Raw genomic sequence first — 9008 nt, 5'->3', positions numbered from 1 at the left:
AATAGAAGACCAAGTGGAAAATCAATAAGACACAAGGGAGTGAGAGATGGAAGAAATCACATCTGAAAACACTTAACTTCTCCCAATGCAGAGTCCTTAACTGAAGGCTGCCTTCCACTTGGCCTTTTAATTCTTCTTTTTGGAAAGGTAGAAATATTCCCTAATAGAAAAATGGAAAAGGGGAAAGGAAACCTGGTTGACTTTCTCTGACACAAGCTAAGAGTTAATGCCCCACAATGAACAGGTTAAGCTATCTGATGTGCTAAGTTATCTCTCACTAGAAAGGTACATGAAAAGTTACAAGGCATTTAACCAGATCTTATAAGATGAGACAAAGTCCACATTTGGCAACCAATTCTACTTACAGACCCAGATGGTGCCTTCCTTTCACTACCTTCGCTCCTTTAGTCTGTAGAAAACTCAACTCTCAAATTGTTCCTCTCTAGGAAAGAAAACAATTGCCCAAGAAAGTGTAATGGGAGTTAAGAAAAACTCATCCAAAATATATCAACAGAAATAAATGGACTGGTTAGAACCATCCTTTTGTAGTCTATGACGATACCACCCTGGACATACCTGATCTCATCTGATCTCGAAAGTTAACTAAGCAAGGTCAGGCTTGGTTAGTACTTGGATGGGAGAGCTGTCCATTCTTAATATAACCAAGATTAAAAAGTATTAAGGTATATATGTAAAGATTCTATGTAAGAGGGTGGAGGAAGAATGAAAAAAAGTAGCAAGCAAAGCAAATGAAGATTTTGTTCCAAAGGAAATAAAAAGAACAATTTATCCAGAAAATTTTTATTGTTATATTGATTAAATAGAATGCAACTTAATAAAATAAGAACTCAAAATGAGATGAAAAACACAAGAATGAAACTTAAAATTGAAAGGAATGGTATAAAGCCAAAGAAATAGTTGAGGACTAAAACATTGGTATTGAATTATTATATAGTGTAGAAATAGCAAGTAGTTGGGCACCCAGAGATGAAAATCAAACATAGCTGTCATCCTTGAATCAGAAATCCCAACTGGAAGTGGAAATGTAATCAGAGACATTATTTTAAAAATCAGGAACTACAGATCAAAATGTCATGTTGCACTTTAAAAAATTGATACAAAAGGATTAACATTTAGTTATTCTGGTTATGTTATTTAATTTTGAGGACAAATATAATTATTTAGTCACCCAAGCAGAAAAAGTAAGAAGAGAGGATAAGGCAGGCCTCAAAGTTCTCCACAGCAACATTCACTTGATAAAGGACCAATGTGAGATCTTTACAGTACACAATGTTAGATTTACAAAGATAAGACAAAAGTCTTTATTTAACTGTGACAAAGATTGCTAATTTTTCAAAAATATCTGTTCTTGCATAATAATCTATTTTTTAGTTTAACATCTAGGCATAAAGCTAAACCATATCTGGCTGGCCCTGTCTCTTACATCTGGGCATGACTATAAAACTAAGAATAAGTTTTGGCCAGTGAGATGTGAGCAGAAGTGTCATATCTCATTCTAGATTACGTACTTCAAGGCATGGAACATGCCCTGTCTTTTTACTTTTCCTCCTTTCTGTCTACAATGTGGTCATGATATTGGGATTCATTTTGGGTTGAATTGTGTCTTCCCACAGAATATGTTCTTATAAGAAAACATAAGGGTAAATCATCATTACCTTGGATTTGGCAAAAAATTCTTAGAAATAACACAAAATCATGAGCAATACAAGAAAAAATAGATAAATTCGATGTCATCAAGCTGAAAAACTTTTCTGCAAAGGACATTACCAAAAAAGTGAAAATACAGCCTAAAGAATGAGAGAAAATAAGTATAAATCACATATCTGATAAGTCTCTAGTATCCATAACATACAAAGAACTCTCATAACTCAACAACAAAATGACAACCAACCAAATTTTTTAAATAGGCAAAACGTCTAAACAGACACTGATCCATGGAAGACTTAAAAAATTGCTAAAAGGTCAATGAAAAGATCCCCAGCATCATTAGTCATTAGGAAAATGTAAATCAAAACAACAATAAGATACGAATTGACACCCACTAGGATGGCTATTAAAAATCACAGGAAATAAAAAGTGTTGACAAGGATGTGAAGAAACTGAAACCCTAGTGTTTTTTGCTGGTGGGAATATAAATTGGTTTAGCAGACGTGGAAAAAACAGTTTGTCAGTTTCTCAAAAAGTTAAACATAAAAAATACCACATGACCCTGAAACCCACTTGAAAGAATTAAAAACTCAAACAAGTATATGTACACACTACTCATAACAGCCAAGAAGCAGAAACAGCTTGTATGTCCATCAACAAAATAATGGAAATATAAAATATGGTATACCCACACAATGAATGTTATTCAGCCAGAATAAGAAAGTATTGATACATGCTATAATGTGGATGAACCTCAAAAACATGTTAAGTGAAAGAAGCCCAGTGTAAGAGATCACATGTGATATGACTTTATTTATATAATATATCCAGAACAGATAAATCCATAGAGAGAGAATGCAGGCTAGTGGTTGCTAGGAGTTAGGGGGAAGGGGAATTGAGAAAAACTGTTTAATGGGTAGGGAGTTTTATTTTGAAGTGATGGAACTGTTTTTGAGCTAAACAGAAGTGGTTGTTGCATATCATGAATGTGGTAAACATCACCAAATTGCTCACTTAAAATGCTTAATTTCATGTGAGATTCACTTCAGTATAATATTTAAAAAAATTTTTTTAAATAAATATTTAAGTTCTAACCCCAGGAACTTGTTGAATGTGATCTTATTTAGAAATAGGATCTTCACAAATGAAATCAAGTTAAAATAAGGTCATGATGGATTGGGCAAGTCCTAATCCAATGACTGGTGCCCTTATAAAAAGAGAGGAATTTGAATACAGACAGAAGAAGAAGGCCATGTTATAATTGAGACAGAGATTGAAATGCATGGATCTGAAAGTCAAGGAATGCCAAGGATTGCTGCTAACCAGCTAGAAAAAAGGCAAGAATTCTTCCCTAGAGCGTTAAGAGGGGACATGGCACTGCAGACGCCTTGAATTTGGACTTCTAGCTTCTGGGACTGTGAGAGGCCAGATTTCTGTTGTTTAAGCCACCCAGTTTGTGGTAATTTATTATGGCTGCCCTAGAAGATAAATATAGATCCAGAGCAGCCATCATAGTCACTAAGATATAAGAATCAGGTTGAGAGTGGCTGAATAATAAGCTACAAGGGGCTAGGGCATAAGCACTTACTATGAAAATAAAGCTTATCTGTGTTGTAAAAGAGTATGGCTTAATACATCATCGGAAACAGACCACTGTAAGAAGTACAGAAAAGATGTGTAATGAAAACTTTAGTGAACTGAATAAAAGAGACAGCATTTTAAACTGTTTAAATGTAACTAAAATAAACAATGCCATTTTAAAATGCTGTTAAGTGAAAAAAATAAAATTACAGGCATCAAAATTTACAGATGGCAAATTTACAGAGTGCCTATCCAGCAGAGCAGAAATAATGTGTCTTAAGCAAAAATAAGCTGTTGCAAATTTCAGTTCCACCCATAACACTGCTACTCAGCATGTTAGGTACGTGACTGAGAACTTAACAAGAGGTATGTGAAATGTTAAATTATTTGTGCTGCCTTCTATTTTTAGATATAAATGTAGAGGTAAAGGGTAAATTTTTTTAAAAAATCTTTAATTTTGCCCTGGCTGGTATAGCTCAGTGGATTGAGCACGGGCCTGCAAATCAAAGGGTTGCTGGTTTGATTCCCAGTCAGGGCATATACCTGGCTTGCAGGCCAGGTCCCCAGTAGGGGGTGCATGAGAAGCAACCACACATTGATGTTGCTCTCCCTCTCTTTCTCCCTCCCTTCCCTTTTTTTTAAAAGTTAATAAATAAAATCTAAAAAAGTTTTTAATTTCAAACCTTATGAAAATGAGTGTATATTGTTTTAATTTAATATCTTCAATTCATAGTTTATGTATAATTTTTATTTTATTTTAATTGTTGTTCAAGTACAGTTGTCTGCCTTTTACTCCCAACCCAGCCCACATCCCCAGCCCTCCCCACCTCCCTCCCATTTCCACCCCCCTTGTTTTTGTCCATGTGTCCTTTATGCTTTCAATTCATATTAATAATATAAATCAATAGACACGTAAAAGGTAGAGCAAAAGAAAGTTTACATTTGTGAGTATGTGAAACAGTTTATTATTGCATTATTAATTATTGTATTATTTTCCAAACAACTGTAAACTTACTTTTGCTCCATCCTGTAAAAAAGTTGTTGATGTGCATTATAATAATAACCCAGAAATAAAAAAATAATTAAAAAATACTACAAATAACTCAGGACTAGTAACCCTAAATATAAAAAATATGCTGATTCTATCCACATTCTTTATACTCTTAAATGGATCAGCTCAATGTCATTAAGATGCCTATGTCTGTGTCTTCCTCTGAGGCAGTTCACCCAGGCCTCTAGACCACCCTCAATGAATTCCAAAGTTCCCTTCTTTCCCCGTTCTTGCTTCACACAACCCCAATAAATGACTTCTGTTAGAGCAAGCGTTCTTTACCTGGTGCCTATGAACATAGGAGCAGGTCCATCTTTATTGTAACTAAACTCTAACTGAAATTTAGCCTTTCCTTTTATATGAATGGAGGCCAACAATATTAGGAGTAGATGTGACTTTGTCACCAACAGAAATGACAGATATTTAAGATCATATTACAATTGTTGAAGATGGCTTTAAATCTTCAGAATTAGACCAGCTGCTAGATCATGTTGCATAATTAACTGAAAAAAAAATAATACTGTATCAAACATTTTTCTCTCAATTATTTCAGGGCTGGTGACCACAAAGATTCCTCATTCTTTCACTTGCCATAAAGATAAATCAAAATCTGTTTAAATACAAATAGCATTTTTCTATCTGTCTCATAAAATTCTCTACTACTTTCAATATAGTATATCAGTATCAATAATATGATTATCATTATATAAAGGACAGTACAAAAAACAGCCTCTCCAGTAAAGAAATAACACTGCTTGAACAAATTTTCTTCACAGCTATCCAATCTGTAAAACTGGAATGTCTTGCAGGCTTGCTGTGATAATTAAATAGCATAACGTACACACAGGATGGTGTGTAGCATATACTACAAATATGGCAGCTATTATTATTATTAAGAATATTGTTATATCATGCATGCATTGCAAATTAACTGTAATTCATGAATTCTCCTTAGGTTTATATAATCACATTTTCTAACACACAACAGGCTGCATCTCTAATATTTCAATTAAATTCATAATGAAACTGCCAACATTCTGGAAGTAAAATACCATAGGTTTTATAAGGACAATATTGAGAGAAAGACATATTGGTTTATAATAAGTAAAATTATGGTTCTCTAAAATTCATATTTTTAATTACTCTTGAGTTGAAGAAAAGCCCACAGTCTTATTTTGGAAAGAAAAAAAAATTCTGAAATTTTAAAGTACATTTTCAGGACTCCTTTGATTATATATGATTATGTTGAGTAAGAAACTTTTAAATGAAGTAGAAAAACTAAGATGGTGACCATGCCAATTATGAAAAATAAATCCTATCTTCCCAAAACAGTATCAGAAAGGAATTTATTATTAAAACTTCCCAAGACCCAGGTCCCCATTGGGAGTGATCCCACTTATTCATCTTTGTATTCTCAGCATCTAAAATGATAAATGGCACATAGTAGTTACCTAATAAATGTGCATTGAAAAATACTGTTGATTGCTAGAAAACAGAAAGAAAATTGAAAAAGTTGCTGTGAATTCCAAGAAAATCATCTTTAAAAAACAGACAATACCAATGGTATATTTCCCAGATCTAGAACAAATACTTCAAAAATATTTGGAATCAAAAAAGACCCCAGATAGCCTCAGCAATCATAAGAAAGAAGAACAAAATAGGAGGGAGCACAATACCCGACATCACACTATATTATAAGGCCACTCTAATCAAAATAGTCTGCTACCTAAAGTTCAATAGTCTGAATTTTAAGAGTTCTTTGTATATTTTGGATAACAGTCCTTTATCAGATATGTCTTTTGCAAATCCTCCTCATGTGTGGTTTGTCTTCTGATTCTCTTGACAGTGTATTTCACAGGGAATGAATTTTTAATTACCATATAATCCAGCTTATCAATTATTTCTTTCATAGATCATGGGTTTGCTATTATATCTAAAAAGTCATTGCCAAGCCCAAAATCATCTAGACTTTCTTTTTTTTAGTTAATTTATTTATTTTTAGAGAGAGGGAAAGGGAGGGAGAGAGAGAAATACCAATGTGTGGTTACTTCTCACACACCCTCCACCGGAGACCCGGCCTACAACCCAGGCATGTGCCTTGACCAGGAATCGAACCTATGACCCTTTGGTTCACAGGCTGACACTCAATCCACTGAGCCACACCAGTCAGGAATAGACTTACTTTTATGTGATCTATTTGGACCTAGAATTTGAACCATGACATTTCTCTACCAACTCCTGATTAGGTAGCAGGGTGAAAAAGTCTTTGCCTTGGCAAAATTGGTCTACTTCTCAGCTCATCTCCTATTATTTGATGACATGTGACTTTTTCATCACTTCACTGTAGGACAATGACTAGTATCCTTTTCTAATGTAATTTGACAGCTCCTCCTGTGCAGATTTTAGTCTCTTCAAAATTAAGGGGAGGTTCTGCTTCCTGATGCATTTGACTAGGAGATGGCTGTTCTTACAAAAATCTCAAAATGGTGAACTACATATTATACTTTGAATCCTCAAGTTGTGATAAAGAGCAATGATAAAGTGATACAGAGATCTGTAAAGAATTTATAAAGTGCTGTGAATGTTGTCATCTATACAATTCAGTATTTGTTGCTTAATTATTTAGATTCCGCTTAAACTACTAAATTTTTTAACTAAACTGACTACTATATCTGTTTCCTTTTCATGTTTCACCCTAAATATATTGGCATTACTTGGAAGCTAGAGGGGCTTCCTTTGCAGGGGTGTCCAACCCACAGTTCATGGGCCACATGCAGCTCAGGATGGTTATGAATGTGGCCCAACACAAAATCGTAAATTTACTTAAAACCTTTTTTTCACTCATCAGTTTTTGTTACCATTTGTGTATTTACCATATAGCCCAAAACAACTCTTCTTCCTCCAGTGTAGCCCAGAGACACCAAAAGGTTGGATACCCATGCTATAGAAGTCACTCCTATTCTGCTTCTATGTGTTGTAATAGATAACTTTGTGTCAACTGGAGTGGTCCATGAGATATGCAGATATTTGGTCAAACATTATTTCTCAGTGTGTCTGCAATGGTCCTTTTTGGATGAGATTAAATTTAAATTGGTAGGCTTGATAAAATAGGTTGCTCTCTCTTATGTGGGTGGGTATCATCTAATCAGTTGAAAGCCTGAATAGAGCAAAGAGACTGATCCTTCTTTAAGTAAGAGAGACTTTCTCTTGTACAACTACCTTTGAACTGTGACATCTACTGTTTCCTGCTTTTGGAATTGAACTGAAACATGGGCTTTTCCTGACTCTAAAGCTTGCCAGCCTGCTGAATGGAACTACACTATTGGCTCTCCTGGTTCTTAAGCATTTGGACTTGGACTGGATTTACATCATTGGCTGTATTGGATCTCCAGCTTGCTAACTCATTTACTCTGCATATCTTGTCAGCCTCCAAAATCACATAAGCCCATATCTATGGTTCTGGTTCTCTGGAAAATTCTGACTAATAGCTATCTTCTCCACACTTTGAACAGAAGAGTGGGTGTGCTGACCTACAAATACCCTGGCCTTTCCCTTAGGTTCCCTCAGATTATTAAGATCTCTATTTTTCCTCAACCTTTGTTGCCTTCCATGTAGGGACCTGACATAAATTGTCTGAGTATAAGTAGGAGCATTTCAATGTAAATCAATCCTTATGCCTTACTTATTTCAGCAAAGCTGGGCTTTTCAGTTTCTGTGTTACCACCTTTTTCTTCACAACAGGGATCACATTATTACAAGAATAATTAGAATTCAATGTCAAAGCATCAAATGAGCAGAGATATAATGAAAAGATAAAAGTCATGAATTTTTATGTAGTTCAATATGATTGTACTAAAATATATAAGATGAAATTATGTCAAAAATAGAAGGAAAAATTGATTGAAATAAAACCTAAGTATGGTATAAGACTTTAATATATTTATCTGTTATTTTCTGAATTAAGCAAAAATATAAAATTACAAAAATATGAGTAGTAAAGTCAATGAGGTCAATTCAATAGCTGCATAGCATACTATTTGTGAAACAAATAGAAAATACAGCTTTGTCCCCAATCTCTCATTGATCATTAACAAAAATGAATCAATAATGAGCAAAAAAACCTTGTATAAATAACTAAATATTGAAATAGTATAGGCCATATACTATGGCCTATACTATTATCTGACCACAATGTGTTGAAAATAAGAATTAATAAAGATTCAAGCAACAAAAAAATGACTGGATTTTAAAATTTTTGTTTTAAAAACATATTATGTCAGAGTTAACAAAAGCTACAATAATGTAACATTTAGAAATAATTTAAGAAAATGTTCTAATACTTACCTGGCAGGGGAGATACCATGATCTTGAAGGTGGTTTTCCCAGGGTGAGGCTTATCCATTGCTCTCCAGATGTGCTGACCCCTGCGATTTCCTCCAATGTGGGAAACTTGACTGCATAATTTGTGGTAGTGGGGGACTGCGTTCATGCTCTCCTCTGGCAAAAAAAAGAAAGAAAGAAAATCTTCTATATTGAAACTGATGGAAATAAAAATTTTCTTATTAACAAAGAGAAACTAAATGAAAATAAGTAAATATTTAACTTAAATCTATATCTCAGACAAGAAAAAGAAAAACTTAATAAAATAAAAATTTGTAAATAGCAGATATGAAAGTTTTTAAATTACAGAATTAATAAATAAATGCAA

The 9008-nt window shown here is 33.9% G+C and overlaps 1 non-coding gene across 1 annotated transcript; it reads left to right on the top strand.

The window, feature by feature from the left end:
* Positions 1–8636: 8636 nt before the first annotated feature.
* LOC123819161 lies at positions 8637–8800 on the top strand. The gene has a single exon (XR_006785798.1). It is a non-coding gene; the product is annotated as a U1 spliceosomal RNA (small nuclear RNA).
* The last annotated feature ends 208 nt before the right edge of the window (positions 8801–9008 follow it).

Source organism: Phyllostomus hastatus, unplaced genomic scaffold, assembly GCF_019186645.2.
Source record: "Phyllostomus hastatus isolate PE091 unplaced genomic scaffold, TTU_PhHast_1.1 phas_contig_30, whole genome shotgun sequence".
NCBI classification, from domain to species: domain Eukaryota; kingdom Metazoa; phylum Chordata; class Mammalia; order Chiroptera; family Phyllostomidae; genus Phyllostomus; species Phyllostomus hastatus.
This window is presented reverse-complemented; position numbering and strand designations above follow the sequence as displayed.